Raw genomic sequence first — 17,805 nt, forward strand, 5'->3', positions numbered from 1 at the left:
TCTGATTGACCTTGGCTGCTGCAATGATGTTGAACATGAGCTTACGCTGGCCTTGGTTAATGGGCAGAGAGTTTCAGGTATGACCTGGGGCACTCAGCTGTTCTCAGGGCTGCTTAGATGCCTGCAGAGGCAACAGCTACCTAGGCCACTAGCCACAGCTAAGTAGATTCTCTGCTGAAACTAATCTTGAGTTCAGTTTGGACTGATTCTGAGAGGGCTATGTATAAAAGGATTTCTCACCAGCTGGGCTCCAGAGTTCGAGTTGTTCTGCCCTACAGAGCTGGATGGAGATAATTGCTCTGAAACTATTATAGTTGCATTCATAGTACATCTGGATCTGAGGTTGTTTGACCTCTGAAAACCCAAAATGGAAATAATGCAATTATCTGAGCTAAAGACAATTTAATAAAAAACAGTACTGAAGCCAGGAAAAGGAAATTTATCTTTTATACCATGTCTTTTGCCTAGCAATGGAATGTGTACCTTTCATAAAGATGAAAGATGCATGAAAGGCTGAATAGAAGGTAGTGTTTTTCATTCAGTTCAATAAGTGTTTGCTATTACCTATTACGTGCAAAAGACTGTGCTAGGTCTGGGGACACCAAAATGAGGAAGACTTTTTCCCTGTTCTAAAGGAGCATTCCATCTAGATAGTAGAAAAGAGAAAGATGTACACTAGTAACCATGACACAGCCGTCATGAAATAAATGAAGCCAGCAAGTATTATAGGCATTTTGAAGTGTCTGCACAACACATTCCCTCTGTTTTTGGAAAATAATCCCTAGACTACCTGTTCAGTTAAGCTTCTGCACTTATATTTATACTGTATGACCAGTTTCCCTGGCCAGTCAGATTCTCTCTCCCATAAATTTATTTATTTATTTATTTATTTTGAGACAGAGTCTAGCTCTGTCTCTCAGGTTCGAGTACAGTGGTGTGATCTCAGCTCACTGTAACCTCCACCTCCGGGTTCAAGCAATTCTCCTGCCTCGGCCTCCGAGTAGTTGAGATTACAGGCACACGTCACCATGCCTGGCTAATTTTTGTATTTTTAGTAGAGACGGGCTTTCACCGTGTTGACCAGGCTGGTATCGAACTCCCAACCTCAGGAGATCCGCTCACCTTGGCCTCCCTAAGTGCTGGGATTACAGGCATGAGTCACGGTGCCTGGCCTTCTCCCAGAAATTTAAAAGTAGGGTTCACGGAAGCTAGTTGATCTCTATTAGTTCTTGAACTGATAAAACTGATGAGGAAAAAAAAAAGAAATAGACCCACTCAGAGACAAAGAGATAAGAATCCATGTGGCCTAAGACAGAGAGAGAGAGAAAGAGAGAGAGAGAGAGAGACAGAATGAAGCGCGAAGCCCTGGTGGAGGTTTCCTGAATTTAGGCACGCTAAGATGTTCCTAGTTCTAAATAATTCCCCTTTCTCCCTCCCCCTAGACTGGTTCTAATGGATTCCTTTTGCTTGCACCAATAGAGTGAAAGCGAAGCTTGTTGGTTCAACCCAACCATTCTCAGTTGCCAAGCACTGTGCTAGTTCTGGATGAACAGCAGTAAATTGAACACGCAAGGAGTTTGAGGATTCATATGAATTTTGGTGTGGGGGACACCCAGTGTTTAGTATATACTATAAAGAAGTGCTGAGAGGACTCTGAGGAGGCAACAACTTTTAATTCTTCAGGGGAATTTTAACAGGTGTGGTGGGATCACGCATCTCAAGAGGAAAAGGCGCTTCTCACTGAAAAGGGAAGGAGGTTCTATTAAGATGTTACTTCTACTCTTCATTGCCCCTCTAATCTTCAACCTGGCTCCAGAATGGCAAGCTAGTTTGCTCCCTGTGACCCACAGGCCAAATCCAGCCTGCCACCTGTTTTTACACAGTACAGCAAGCTCAGAATGGTTATTACATTTTTAAATAGTGCTTGGAAAAAAATTTAAAGAATATTTCATGGCACCTGAAAATTATAGGAAATTCAAATATCAATCTCCATAAAGTTGTATTGGGGCTGGGAATGGTGGCTCACACCTGTAATCCCAGCATTTTGGTAGGCAGAGGTGGGAGGATCACTTGAAGCTAGGAGTTCAAGACCAGCCTGGGCAACATAGTAAGACCTCATTTCTACAAAAAAATTAAAAATTAGCCAGGCATGGTGGTGCATGCCTGTAGTCCCAGCTACTCAAGAGGCTGAGGCAAGAGGATGGTTTGAGCCCAGGAGTTCCAGGTTACAGGGAGCTATGATTGCACGACTGTACTCCAGCTTGGACAACAGAGCAAGACCTTGACTCAAAAAAAAAAAAAAAAAAAGTTTTATTGGAACATGGCCACTCTTATTTGTTCACGTATTGTCTATGGTTGCTTTTACACTACAACCGCAGCATTAAGTAGCTGCAACGGAGACTGTATGGTCTGCAAAGCTTAAACTGTTTTTGTCTGGTCCTTCACGTAAAAAAGGTTGCTGACCCGGCTGGGCTCAGTGGCTCACGCCTGTAATCCCAGCATTTTGAGAGGCTGAGGCAGGTGGATCACCTGAGGTCAGGAGTTCGAGACCAGCCTGGCCAACGTAGTGAAACCCCGTCTCTACTAAAAGTACAAAAAATTTGCCAGGCGCGGTGGTGGGCGCCTGTAATCCCAGCTACTCAGGAGGCTGAGGCAGGAGAATTGCTTGAACCTGGAAGATGGAAGTTGCAGTGAGTCGAGATCGCACCATTGCACTCCAGCCTGGGTGACAAGAGTGAAACTCAGTCTCAAAAAAAAAAAAGGTTGCTGACCCATCCACCCATTCAGAGGTTTCCTCTGAACATTTGGGAGGTGGAGATGCAACCTTAGAAGAAATATAATAGAAACAAAACCATGTATCAATAAGTACTTTGTAAGATTATTTTAAGAATCATCCATAATATTTCCTGGGCGCGGTGGCTCACGCCTGTAATCCCAGCACTTTGGGAGGCTGAGGCGGGTGGATCACCTGAGGTCGGTGGATCACCTGAGGTCGGGAGTTCGAGACCAGCCTGACCAACATGGAGAAATCCCGTCTCTACTAAAAATACAAAATTAGCTGGGCGTGGTGGCACATGCCTGTAATCCCAGCTACTAGGAAGGCTGAGGCAGGAGAATCGCTTGAACCTGGGAGGCGGAGGTTGCAGTGAGCCGAGATCGCGCCACTGCACTGCAGCCTGGGCAACAAGAGTGAAACTCCATCTCAAAAAAAAAAAAAAAGAATCATCCATAATATTTGTCAAATGAATAAAGACATGTAAATAGTGTATATGTTTTGGATGTCATAGAATGTATATATAGATATACATATATCTAGTCTGAAAAGTATGCAATAAGCTATCAATATGGGTTATTTCTTTTTTTCTTTTTCTTTTTTGAGATAGAGTCTCATTCAGTCGCCCAGGCTGAAGTGCAATGATACAGTCTTGACTCACTGCAACCTCCACCTCCCAGGTTCAAGCGATTCTCCTGCCTCAGCCTCCCAGGTAGCTGGGACTATAGGCACATGCCATCATGCCCGGCTAATTTTTGTATTTTTAGTAGAGACGGGGTTTTGCCATGTTGGTCAGGCTGGTCTTGAACTCCTGACCTCAGGTGATCCACCTGCCTCGGCCTCCCAAAGTGCTGGGATTACAGGCATGAGCCACCACGCCTGGCCAATATGGGTTACTTCTGACATGTGGATAATGGAGAATTTTATTTATTAAAAAATAATATAAATAATAACCACTTTATATGGACTGCTCACTATGTGCAGAGCACTGTGTTCATTGCCTTATGTACATAGCATCTTATTTAAATTTCCCAAGAACACTAGATGTTAGAACTATCATTGCTCTCTTTTAACAAATAAGAAAACTGAGGCACAGAAGAGTGCCTAAATAAGACCACCCAGTGAGTATTAGAAGAACCAGAAAGTAAACATAGACAGTCTGCTGTGCTTTTATGTGACTGAATATAGGGCATGGGTCAGTAACTATTTTATGTGCTTCCTCTCTTTCTAGTGCACCACACTTGGACTTTTTATGTTATGCATTTCTTGTTAGAATTTTTAAACACTGGTTACTTTTGTAATCAGGAAAAAATATACTTAAAAATATATATAAAGTACCTAGTATGGTTACTGGCACACAGTGAAGGTGATGATAATGAGAAAGAGGAGGTGGAGGAGGATGACAGCTTACATTTGTTGACTTCTTCCTATGATCCAGGTTTTGGCACAATGTACCAGGCACCTTACATGCTAGTCTAATTGAGGTGGCATTTGATAAATTATTATTGTTGTTATTATTCCTGTCACTATCAGGTGTTTCTTAGAGCCCCAGAAATAGGCTGGAGCTGTGTGGGTCTGAGATGGAGCATGTCATCTCAAGTCTCTAGCCCAAGGGTTAGGAAGAAGTTGTTCCTAATACTTCCAGCCCTCCCTTGCAATTTCAGGTAGTCAGAATATGACTGGGTGGACCAGATGACTGCGGACTTGAGTGACACAGAGTTCTAAATCCGGCTTCAGAATGTATTAGCTCTGTGGCCTTGCTGTAGTTCTTACATTGTCACAGTTGGATATATTTATCCCATTTTCCCAATCCCACCTTGCCTAGAGGGGCAACAGGTATTCAAGACCACTGGGAAGGCCCTGCTGTCCCACTGGCAGGCCTCCCATAGCCTAAGAGCCTCTCATGAAACATTCATTTCCTTGGGTTAAAGCTCTGCCAGGGAGAGGTGACATATTAAGCCACTGACACCGTGGCAATTTAATTTCATGGAATCACAAGATGTTAGAGCTGGGAGTCACCTAGCATCTAAAGCCTTATTATTCCTGCATCTAAATCCATCTTTTCTTTTTTCCTTCTACAGTGGGAGAGGTGTCCCTGCTCCTGTCTAAGCGAATCCTTCTCCTTGCACTGTGGATCCCACCTGCCATTATTCCCTCTCTTTCCCACACTGGCACCACTGCGCGCCTCTCTCCATCAGTATTTAAATAAGCTCATAAGCTCAACTGTCTCTTAACTTCTCAGTCAAGCTTCTTTTTTTTTTTTTTTTTGAGACAGAGTCTTGGTCTGTCACCCAGGCTGGAGTGCAGTGGTGAGATGTCGGCTCACTGCAACCTCCCTCTCCCGGATTCAGGTGGTTCTCCTGCCTCAGCCTCCCAAGTAGCTGGGACTACAGGTGCCCGCCACCATGTCCAGCTAATTTTTTTTGTATTTTTAGTAGAGATGAGGTTTCACCATGTTGGCCAGGCTGGTCTTGGACTCCCGACCTTGTGATCCACCCGCCTCGGCCTCCCAAAGTGCTGGGGTTACAGGCATGAGCCACCATGTCCGGCCTCAGTCAAGCTTCTATGAGAATTGCCTGTAAACTTTGAGGGACAAATGGGAGAGCTCTGGGTATTTAGGACAAGCCTATGTTTAGGGGAGCCTGGGTCGCTTGGAGGAGGAAGAGTGAGTGACACAGAAGTTGGCTGAGAAATGAAGGAGGGAAAGTGGAAGGTTCCTGTGGACAAACTACTGTCTTCCTAATTTTACCTAAAACCAATACTAACTTTTCACAACAACTAATAAATTATATTGGGTTTGGGTACCTGCTCTGAGTATGCTAGCTAGGTCCTGTGGGGGATACATCCCAGTACCTACAACATAACTGCCTTTGATATGTTCACAGCTGCATCTGGATACTCAGTTACAGTATCAGCACAGGGCAGTGCATGATTAAGGCTAAATGAATGGTACAGGTTAGTGGTTCCCAAACAAGAAGCATCAGCGAGAGTCATTTGGGAACTTGTTAGCAAGGTAAATTCTCAGGCCCTGGCCCAGACCTACTGAATCAGAAACTCTGAGGGTCCTGGAAACCTGTGTTTTCAAATGCCCCCTGAGTGATTCTGATGCATGCTAGGGTTTGAGAACTGCTGGTACAGGCAATAAGAACCACTGTAGGCTGGAGTTTCAGGTCAGACTTATAGGGCATTCGGCACTTAAATTTGATTCTGATCAATGAAGTAGAGTAAAGGGTAGAGAGTGATCCAGAAAGAGTAAACCAGACGAACAAATGTATAGATATTGAGTTGCATAAGCTAGAGAAAAGGTGGAAGGAGGGTGCTGAGTGGCGCAGAAAGAGGAGCGGCCTGACCTGGTTGACGTGGAGATGCCTGCAGAGGATGATGGTGAGGGCAGGAAGCCTTGACTACTAGCTATCATCTGGGGAAATAGAAACCTCTTCTGTGTCTCTCTATAGAGAGGGCTCCACCTACCACATCTAAGTTCTTTCTTTCCTTTACCTTCACAGGCATTCTCTTCCAGCCTCTCATCTCCAGAGGTGAGGATCACCCCTCTCCTTTGACGTTCACAGCTCTGATCCAGGATGGCATTTCTTTTCCTGCCTCCCCCGTCAGTACTTCCTCCTTCTTCCTCTGATTCCACCCCCTCACTACTGCTGCAGATGAAAAATTATAAACCACTCTTGAAAAACTGTTCCTAGAGAGGCTACACGATTTGAACAAGTTCCTATTCAAAGCTTCAGGGGAGCGACACCTGCCTCTTAAATTCCGACAGCATATACCAGGGATTCATTAGGCATGAACAGAGGATGGTTTTTGGAGCGGGCTTTCTACTGTGCCTCGACAGTTAAGTTACACAGGGACCTTGCAGAAGGCTCAATGTGTTATGATTGGAAGCAGCTCTCTGTGGGAAGTCCCTTCCAAAGCCCAGAGGAATCCTTTAAGGTGGTGCAGACTTGTTTCCCAGTGGGATCTTCTCTGAAGACAGAGCCTCCAAATGCACGTTTAGGCTCTGATGTTTAGAGCACCTTATTCCCGAGAGGCAGCCTGGTGTTGCGGGATGTGCAGCAGGTGATGAATGCACTGGAAGAAGGGATTATTTTTTCTCTTAAAGGTTTTTATTGGAAGACCAAGGTGTTAAGCCTGAGCTCTTCTATTTGCTAGCCAGATGATTTTTCCTCATTGAGCTAACTTCTCTTTGTTGCCCTATCTGTAAAATGTGGCTGGTAAGGCCAACTTGCAGAGGCACTGTGAGGATCAAATGAGTGGTCAAAGTGCACTGTAAGTTACACAGTCCCACACAACACTGCCGTTACTGCAATAGTCTCTAAGTTGGTCTGCCTGTTCCCCTGTCCTCTCCCTCCTCCATTAGACCTTGTCCAGTGCTGTGAACTGGTTTTCCCAAAATATGATTTTAATTAAATGGCAGGGTAATATTCAAGATATTATTAATATTTCCCACCTCTGCTTCACCTCCCAACATTCCTTTCATCCTATATCCACCAGGTAATATGAGGGACAAAGCAAAGAGACAAGTGCTTGTGAATACAGGGATTCCAGCCCTTCACCACTTCCAGACCAGGAAAGATCTTGCAACCCTCACGAGGAGCTGTGGCTGGGGCCCTTGTGGAGCAGACCTACAGGATGAGGATGTCCCAGGGGCACAAGGGGGAAAGTGGTCAAGGACCAGCTCCCTTCCCCAGTGCCTGCTAAGCCCCCCAGAACCTGGTCTTCACCCTGAGCATGGGGGACTGGGCCATCCTTACTGAGGTGTTGCTTTCACCAGAGACCGGAGGGAAGGTTGGAAATAAAGTTCCATGTCAGTTCTTGGATATTTTAGTTTGAGGCTTGACATTTGAAAGGCTGTTACTGACCATGTTGCTTCTGTAATCAAAAGGCCTTAGCAACTCCTTACAGTCTTCAAATTCAAGTCCATATGTTATCCTGTCATCTCAGCTTCCTACAACCTAATCAGCCCTCCCTGCCCCAGCCAATCCATCTGATTTCCCAGTCTCTTCTTCCAGCCCATTCCTGGCTCCGAAGCTCCAGCTGGGTCTATCCCACTCCCCACTAGGATCTCTGCCATGGAGTCCCACAGCTTCCTCAACTCATTATCTCCTCACCTCCTTTATTTCCTATAGTTCCTCTCACTGATAACAGCCTCACAAAAGACACACTTAGAGGAGCAGAACCTGGGAGTCATTCCAGTCCTCCCTCCACATTTCTCCCTACATCTAATCAATCCTAACATCTGGTAGAGCCTACTTACTCAACATTTCTGGATTCTGCTTCTTTCTCTGTATTCTCACCCCTACTGTTTTTGTTCTGGCCTCATTATTTTTCATTCTGACTTCGGCTCCTGCCTCTTTCCTTACCATCCCCTTGCCTCCCTCCTCCACGCTGCAGAGGTAGCAGAGTATAAGGGTTAAGAGTTTGGCCCAGGAGACAGCATCTTTCTACTCCTTACTACTCAACTGACTTGGGGCAACAGTGCATGCATCTCTCTGGGGATGATAAACATTATTGTGAGGCTCAATGTTTAAATCATAGTTGGCCCTAAATAGTGTAAATAATATAAGACAATGTTATTATTTATTATCTTTCTAAAATGCAAATGTAATATGTCCTTTCCTATGAAATCTTTCAGTGATTGCCCTGTCCTCTGAATAAGGCCCAAATTTCATAGAAGGTACTCAACGTGCCTTTATGATCTGATCTCTACCCGTCTAACTACCTCATTTCCCATCACTCTCCAGTGGCCTTTGTACCCCTTCCTCCAATGTGCCTCCTAAAGGGCCTTTGCAGCCCTTTGTGCTTGCAGTGCCATGGCTCCCTCCTCACCCGCTGAGCCCCCAGCTCATTCCCAGGGAGAACCTTCTGCATGCAACTTTACACCTACCTTGGCTGATACACTTACCACACTGTAATAGACGTTTTTCTTTATGAGTTTGCCTCCCCCATTAAACTACAAACTGTTTGAGGGAAAGAATGATGATGTGGTCATCTTTCAAGCACATAACAGATATTTCAAAAAAAAAGTTTGTTCAATGCATTGATGAATCAATAATATAACAGCCATGTTCATCCCTGCTTCTGTGAACTTCCTCCTAGTGTCTTCTTGCTTGGGATGCCATCCTTCACCCTCGTCTGTTTAGCTAATACCACACCTTCAAGGTCCGAATCAAGTCCCACCACCCTCAAAAAGCCATACCAGACTACTCAACCAGGCAACTCTGATAATGCTCACCCCAAGCAAGCTCTGTGGCCTCATAAAGCATGATCACGTTCTGCCCTGTATTGGAGCTATTCTCATACAGATTGACACCAACTCAATGAAGCATAGGTTCCTCGAGGGAAGGGAACCATCCCAAGCTCCCTGTCTCTTATGGCCTTCGGTGCAGTGGGTGCTTAGTGTCTTTTAGATAATGAGTCAGTAAATGAATATATGTGAGCATGAACAAATGAATTGAGGTCTCCCTTGTCTTAACTTACTGTAGCAGTTACCTGTTTTGCGCACTTTGAGATGTGATCATATATGATCTTGCTTTATGATTTAACATATTCTCTCTGCAAGAGTTAGGGCTGCCATGTAGGGCTTGTCTTTTTCCTACAACCCCAATGATAGGGCTGAAAAAAAAATAGAAGTTTTGTAACTACTTCTTGAGGAATTGAACCAGCTCCTCTGACTAGAAATGGAAATAAACTGTAAAGAAGAAGAAATTGGTCTGGTATATTACAACAAGTTCCACTCAGTGTATGTGCTTCTGCAAGGCACTGTTTTTCTCCTGTTCAAGTCTGTTTCTCTAGCCTGCGGCTAAACATTACAACCAACTCAGCTCCCACTACTCTCATCCTATTCAATGCCAATAGCAGTTTTCCTGGGGATCCTTCTTCAGTTAAAGCCTGCAATTGCCTGCTCCTATTCTAAGTTGATCCTGAGGACAAACTTTTGGCTTTATCATCAACTGGCAGACCTAGTAAGATCAGAATGATTTTTTTTTCAATGACAACAACAACAGCCAGCACTTAGTGAGAGCTTACAATGTGGCACGTGATGAACTAACTGCTTAAAAATATTTAATAATAATACCTGTTTACATTTTATTATAAGAGACTTGAAGCCGGGTGCAGTGGCTCACGTCTGTAATCCCAGCACTTTGGGAAGCCGAGGGGGGAAGATCACTTGAGGTCAGGAGCTCGAAACCAGCCTGGCCAACGTGATGAAACCCCGTCTCTATTAAAAATACAAAAATTAGCCAGGCATGGTGGCACACGCCTGTAGTCCCAGCTACTCGGGAGCCTGAGGCACGAGAATCGCTTGAACCCAGGAGGTGGAGGTTGCAGTGAGCTGAGATCACACCACTGCACTCCAGCCTAGGGGGAGGGGGCTGAGCAACATGAAATTCTCACCATTTTTTCTGGATTTAGTCAATTAACCCTTATAACAATAGTGAACTGATATATAGTCAGGCACTAGCTTATGCATTTCACATACATTAACTTGTTTTAAGCCCCACAACAACCTTTTGAGGTAGGTGTTCTGTTATCAACCCCATTTCACAGACAAGGAAACTGAGGCACAGAGAGGCATAGAAAGATTCACTAACCCGCCAAAGTGGCAGCGATGGAAGCCACTGAGTCCAGATTCAAATCCAGGGAGTCTGGCTCCAGCATCCAATTTCCTTATCATGATTTTACTGCCTTTGGAGTAGTAATAAGTTTATTCTCATTTTATAGATTTATTTATTCATTCAGCAAATATGTATTGCCAGGTGCAATACGAGGCTCTAGGGCTCTTGTAGAGAATAAGGCAGACTTCATGGAGCTCCTATGCTAGATAAGGAAACAGTGGCCCCAGAAGTTAAGTATTTGTTGAGCAAGGGTTGTTTAGCCTATAAACAGCTCTGGGACCCTTGGGTCTGATTCTAAGGCTAATGTTCTTAATCCTAGGCCCTACTGCTTCCCTGAAGAGAGTCCCATATTACAGGTCCGGGAAGACTTTGTAAGGATTCCTGCAGGTGGGCAACCTGTGGTGACCTGAAGTGCGCCACAGCAATGACCAATGTCATTCTCTCACCTTTCCTTCTCCGCTGTCCTCTCTCCCTTCTTCTCCTTATCACTTTCATGTGCCTTCAAGTGTACAAGGGTAGAATCTCACGGGGGCACTCAGGGCCAGAGAGATTGCTGCAAAGAAAAAGCCCACCCCCACCGCTCTCTCCGAGCATTGCCTCAACCATCTTTAAACTACCTGAACTTTAAAAAATGTTGCCAGAAAAAAACTACTTAGCAATCCTTTCTTCACGCTCTCCAATTATCTTTCCCCTCTCACCTCCCCACCAAATTCAAGGCCTTCCACAATCTTCGTAAGGGGAAAGTTCTGTCCTGCCCCAGTCTCTCATATCATGTCCTCCTCTGGGCTGAGTGGGCACCATTGTACTTCCTGCCTTTTCGAGAAGGTAAGCTGCACCGCTTCTCTAAGGGTGCAGCCTAGAGCTGTTTTTCAAACTCGTATCCCTTGGTTGCTTATCTTATTTTACTTTTTTTTTTTGAGACAGGATCTTGCTCTGTCACTGAGGCTGTAATGCAACTTGTAGCTCACTGTAACCATGAATTTCTGGCCTCAAGCAATCCTCCTGCTTCAAGTGACCCTCCCACTTCAGCCTCCCAGAGTGCTGGGATTACAGGCATGAGCCACCATGCCCTGCCTTTTGGTTGCTTTAGATCCTCTCCAAGTTCTTGTTACCACACTTCACTTGTGAGGCATAAAACTCAGCATGGTCTGTGTTCGGAAAAAGTCAGGACTATTACTAAGATCAGGCCAGCTTCTGAGCAGGGCTTCTGGTGAATACCCTCTGGGGATGGGTGGGCTGGTGGTCCTGGGAAGATCCCAGCCCAGTGCTGAGGTCTGAGAACTTAAAGAGGTGGTAGGGATGGGAGTCCCACAAAGGATGTTTCAGGGAGACTGAGGGTCAGCTTCCTCCCTCCCTGCAGTCCTGGGCCTGGGAATGCAAGAACCCCTTTCAAGCTTTCACAGATGTCTGAAGGAACTGGGGAAGGAGAGGAGGGCTTGGCTACGTCACTCTCAGTGAAATGTTCCCTACCACATGGGTGTGAGGCTTCCCATCGCTCAGGCTTCAGGGAGCTCTCTAAAGACCCCTGGTGGCTCTAAGTGAATTCCCCATAGGATTGATCAAAAGGCAGGAGCCAGTTGGGGGTTTGGGAGGTGTAGTAAAGAGAATCTGCACCTTCTCCCTGTGCCATATTGCTCGGCTTTCTCCTATCTCTGGAACAACTACTTTTCAGGGATATAGGGAAAAAGCAACAAGCCCATTTTTAACTTTATTCCATGTTCCTTCCCAAAAAAGGGCTTGTACAGGTGGTTGAATTGGGGGAGTTATGCTAAGAAGTAGGATTGGGACATTTGGGGTCTGTGAAGGCTGAAAGAAGGAAGAAGGAGAAGCCAATCCATGATTACTTTATCGGATCGTCACTGTGGGCAACCAGAGCTCAGTCCTACTTAGAAGGCTATGAAGCCCCTGTAGAATGCATCTCAGACTTGGCAGCTTGCAGGGTGGAAGAGGGAAGTATTAATCTACCAGTGTCTGCTCCCATTGATCCAGTATTGTCCTTTGGGTGATAATTTCCCCATACTCTCAGGTTTGCATGTGTATCAGAATGGCCAAGCAGGTTCCTGCAGGCAGATGTGGCACAGAAACCGGGAACAGAAGATGAGCACTGCTGTCTGCATCCAAAGACACGGTGCTGCCAGGTTTCACTTGCTCACGGCTGGTTGCTACAGCAATGGCTGAAACAATAAAGTGGGCCCAAAGGAGGTATGTGGGGCACTGGATTCAGGGGATGAATCCTCTTTCCACCTCCCTCCACCTTCAGATTCAGATCCTGCCAATTCGTCAAAGACTAACTCAGTCCCCTCCTGAGAAGTTCTTCCAAAGGAATCTGATCATAGCCAACTTTTCCCTTTAAACTCTCAGAGCAGTCACTACGTAGAACTTATTTTTGCTTGATCTGTATAATATACGACAATCATTTCACTCCTTGGACAATAACTTATGGTCAGAGATTTCATGAACCGCAACCCCAGGACCTTATACAGCAGTGGATGCAAAACAGGCCTGTCAGTGTTCATTGCATTCAATGATCGATAATAAGAGCTCTGCACTTGTTAAGCATTTGCTTCCTTGTCAGCACCATAGGCTAAGTTATAGGAATGGGAGAAGAGAACCTGAGTGAAGGTTTTATTTGGGGCTCTGGATTTTAAATTTAACCTCCAGAACCATGACACTTTCCTACTCCTCAAAGTCTTCAAGTTATCTCTGCAGCCTTCTGTTTGAAGACATTGGCGGTGCTGGACTGGCCTTTCCAGCTGGTCATTTCTTCCCAGCCCTTCTTCTCACTTCAGCCTGGCACACCCCCTCCTCATGAAGCCTTTCTGGGTCAAATCCACTCAAGTCACTGAATTCAACTCCACATATATCAACCCAGAGCCTTCGGTGGCTAAGTCCAATGATGCACTAACCCTTCTCCTGGGCAAAAATAAAAGCAATAAGATTTTCTTCCCCATGTCCCTCTAGAATTAGTAATGAACTTGCCCTGCTCTATCCAAATCCTTTTGCCATTCTCTGATGTTGACTCATAGGCAAAATGAGTGATTAGGGCAGTGGCCTGTATCAGCGGAACTAAGCTTACTGCCATCTTGAGACAAAGGTAACTGGTCTTTTGGGAGTTGAACCAATGACCTGGACCTCATTGGCACAATGCTTTAGCTGACACAGACTAGCCCATCATCTACTTTTTGTTATCTATTCTAAAGAAGGGGTGCACTGGACATGAATAATAGAAGCCATAGGTAATTCACTCAACGAAAAGCTAATGAGGACATATGGCAAGCCAGGCCTTGTGTTACACAGCAGGGTACTCTGAAAAGACCTTCATATTTGGCATCAGAGATCCTGGGTCTGAATCATGGCTCTACCATTTGTTGGCTACGTGATCTTAGGTGAGTCACTGGACTGCTAGATGTCTCAGTTTTCTCATGGGTGGGCTTTTATTGAGGATCAGATGAGATACAATATGTGAAAGCACTTTTAAACAGTTGAGTGTGAGATATTGTTAGTTTTTATGTAAAGAACAGGACCCGATCTCTACCTTTAAGGCTCTTACCTTTTGTCTGAGTCTGATAAGGTTGGATTTTTTCCAGAGAGAAAATTTCCTTGAGGAATAAGCTCAGGGCTCCAGTCCACTCGAGCAGAAGGGAACCTTCTTGTGGGAAGAGGTCGTCTTCCCTCTATGTGGTCCAACTTCCCAATCAAGGAGGAGGCTGCTGGTGTCCATCCATCTGAGCAGGTGGCAGCTGACTGCCATAGGTAAAGGCACACAGCCTGGAATATGCATTCATGGATTACAGAGAATTCACAGATCTCTCTGGGTAGACCCCCCAGGTAGGATACATGTAGATATTTTGGAGTAAATTGTTGTAGACAAATGGTTTAAAAATCAAATTTTCCAGGCTAGGCGTGGTGGCTCACACCTGTAATCCCAGCACTTTGGGAAGCCAAGGTGAGAGGATCACCTGAGGTCGGGAGTTTGAGACCAGCCTGACCAACAAGAAGAAACCCTGTCTCTCCTAAAAATACAAAATTAGCCAGGCATGGTGGTACATGCCTGTAATCCCAGCTACTTGGGAGGCTGAGGCAGGAGAATTGTTTGAACCCAGGAGGCTGAGGTTGCAGTGAGCTGAGATGACACCATTGCACTCCAGCCTGGGCAACAAGAGCGAAACTCCGTCTCAAAAAAAAATAATAAAAAAAAAAAATCGGCTGGATGTGGTGGCTCACGCCTGTAATCCCAGCACTTTGGGAGGCTGAGGCGGGCGGATCACAAAGTCAGGAGATTGAGATCATCCTGGCTAACATGGGGAAACCCCGTCTCTACAAAAAATACAAAAAAAATTAGCTGGGCATGGTGGCGGTCACCTGTAGTCCCAGCTACTCGGGAGGCTGAGGCAGGAGAATGGCATGAACCCGGGAGGCAGAGCTTTCAGTGAGCCGAGATCGCGCCACTGCACTCCAGTCTGGGCGACAGAGCAAGACTCTGTCTGAAAAAAAAAAAAAAAAAATCAAATAATCAAATTTTCTCATAATTGACAGAAACCTTCTCTCCGTAAGTCCCACTCAATTTGAGAAGATGTGTACATTTTGACCAGTAACCAGTCCAACCTTAAACAACTAATTAAGTTGTAGAAATATTAACGGCTGTGCTCATGTTTGTCTAGAACTTAACGTAGCACATGAGGTGAGAAACTAGAGTTACCCAAGTTTGGAAATCTTATAAAGTGGTTAGTGTTCAGGAAAGGTGGAAGAAAACTGAGAGGCTTTAAAAAAAATCAAGATTGGGAATATTAAAGAATCTAATCCACTAGAAAAATCATTCAGCTGGGAATAAATGAGAAATAGAGAGATGAATGAAAAAATTCTATCATTTCTTTGGCATGTATTGAGTATGATGTGGTAGGACATGTTCTAGCAGCTGGGGTACGTAGTAGACCCCTGTTGTCTGGTGGAGCACTCTTCCCCCAGTTACTAAGGACTCACAGCTGCACTCTTCTCTGGAGTCCTGCAGCAGGGAAGCACTCCCCCCAGCGATGCCTGGGAGATTATGCTGCCTTCATCCCACACACACACACACTCTAGGAGCAGCTTGCAGCCAATGCCCAGTTGTTAGGGGTGGAGATAAAAGTGCAGTCCCCTTGTCTCAAGTGGGCTGACTCTGTGATGTTATTCAAGCTCCAAAGTGCCCCCTGGAATCAGGCTGAGGCTAGACCCACAGCTTGGCTGATCTCCCCAGCCCTATCCAGTTTCCCTCACTCATATGAATTTCATCCTCAATAAATCACTTGAGTAAGAAGAATTCTCATCTCAGGGTCTGCTTCTAAGGAACCCAAGTTAAGACAATGGGCAATGCTGAATAAATCAGAAGTAGTCTCCCTCTGGGAGCTTGTGCTGGGGGAGGATACGGACAAATACACAAGCATTTATAACGTAGAGTCACAATGGTAGCTTCAGAAGATACACGGTGCTCTGGGAACAGGAATGGTCACAGAGTGTTTCTTTAGAGTTGAACATTTCTGAGCTGAGAACTGAAGTATAACTAGGAGCTGGCTGGGTAAAGAGGTGGGGGAAATAAAGAATTTCTCAAGCAGAGGAAAAAGAAGATATTGAGGACGAATGGAAAATACTGCAATATATGCCCCCCAAATCATAAATGGTTCAGTATGACTGAAGCCAAGGGTGACAGTAGCAAGAAAAGAAACCAGATACAGATTATGAAGGGCATAGTGAGATATTAACACATTTCTATTGTATCCCTGGGCAAAGGAAAAATAATGAAGAATTTTAAGTGGAGGACACATGATAACGAGAGGTGAAGCCAGCTGGACCTCCTGGGTCGAGTGGGGGACTTGGAGAAATTTTCTGTCTAGCTAGAGGATTGTAAACGCACCAATCAGCACTCTGTAAAAATGGACCAATCAGCACTCTGTAAAATGGACCAATCAGCTTTCTGTAAAATGGACCAATCAGCAGGATGTGGGTGGGGCAAATAAGGGAATAAAAGTTGGCCACCCGCAGCACCCAGCCAGCAGCTGCATCCTGCTCCTGTCTGGTTTTGTGCTGTGGAAGCTTTGTTCTTTCACTCTCCGTAATAAATCTTGATGATCCTCACTCTTTGGGTCCGCGCTATCTCTATGAGCTGTAATACTCACTGCGAGGCTCTGTGCCTTCATTCCTGAAGTCAGGGAGACCACAAACCCACCAGAAGGTACAAACAACTCCGGATGTGCCACCTTTAAGAGCTATAACACTCACCGCGAGGGTCTGTGGCTTCATTCCTGGAGTCAGTGAGACCACGAACCCACCAGAAGGAAGAAACTCCGGACACATCTGAACATCTGAAGGAACAAACTCCAGACACACCATCTTTAAGAACTGTAACACTCACTGGGAGGCTTTGTGGCTTCATTCTTGAAGACAGTGAGATCAAGAACCCACCAGAAGGAATAAATTCTGGACACAGTAAGATTTCTATTTTTTAAAAATCCCTGGGCTGTAGAGTGGAAAAAAAAGACTTAGAAGGCAAAGCTGATAGTAGGGATACAACACCAGCTAATATTTCAGTTGGTATATTACAGTTAAGGGCTAGAGTATTGGCATTGGAGAGACAGGGAGTAAATTCTCAGCTCCAACACTTACCAGCTTGGGTAAGTTATTTATTCTCTTTAAACTTCAATTTCCTTAATGGTAAAATGGGGCTACAGTAATAACCAGAGCAAATATGCACATTGAAGGATCTAATGTATGAAAAGGGTTTTATTATTTTTGCAACAGTTGGCACCCTGGAAGCACCATCGAAATGATCTGTTGTTATCCATGTGATCTTAACTTGGGCAACAGTAGTGGAAATGGAAAGACATAGATCGTTGGTGCTGTGGCACACACCTGTAGCTCCAGCTCTTCAGGAGGCTGAGACGGGGATCACTTAAGTCTAGCTTGGACAACATAGCAAGACTCCATCTCTAAAAAAAGTGTAGATGGATTAAAAAATGGTAGGAGGTGGAATTAAAGGGTTGGATGTGGAAGTGGAAATGAAAGAAAGTGAGGTGTCAAGGGTTTCTGTCTTGGGCAGCAGATAGATTGAAGCATCTTTCCTTGAGATAGGACTTTAGGAGGAGGTAAATATTCTGAATGGAAGCTATAGAACTGGATGTGCTGCTTTTGAAGAGCCTATGAGATACCCAAAGTGGAATTGTCTGGAAAGTAGTTGTACACGAGAGGCTAAAGTTGAGGAGAGAGATCTGAGTAGGACATACATAAGTAAGGTAGAGAAGAGAACTCAGTGTGTGCTGAGAATAGAGAAGAGGGCGAGGCACCGCGCTGGACCTGGGAGATAAAGGTGAGAAGACAAGACTCCCACTCTCAGGGAACTCAGTCTGGTTGGGGAAGCAGATAATTAAACAGATC

The 17,805-nt window shown here is 45.1% G+C and overlaps 1 protein-coding gene and 1 long non-coding RNA gene across 2 annotated transcripts in view; both read left to right on the forward strand.

Annotated features, from left to right (window-relative positions):
• The window catches only part of LOC100447686 (neuroblastoma breakpoint family member 12), a 2,265,351-nt gene that overhangs the window by 787,223 nt on the left and 1,460,323 nt on the right, over positions 1 to 17,805 (forward strand).
• LOC112130782 (uncharacterized) overlaps positions 16,426 to 17,805 on the forward strand; it is a 146,977-nt gene continuing 145,597 nt past the window's right edge. The window contains exon 1 of the long non-coding RNA XR_002912990.2: positions 16,426 to 16,860. This is a non-coding gene — a long non-coding RNA (uncharacterized LOC112130782). The remainder of the gene's footprint in view (positions 16,861 to 17,805) is intronic.

This window comes from Pongo abelii, chromosome 1 (assembly GCF_028885655.2).
Source record: "Pongo abelii isolate AG06213 chromosome 1, NHGRI_mPonAbe1-v2.0_pri, whole genome shotgun sequence".
NCBI lineage: Eukaryota > Metazoa > Chordata > Mammalia > Primates > Hominidae > Pongo > Pongo abelii.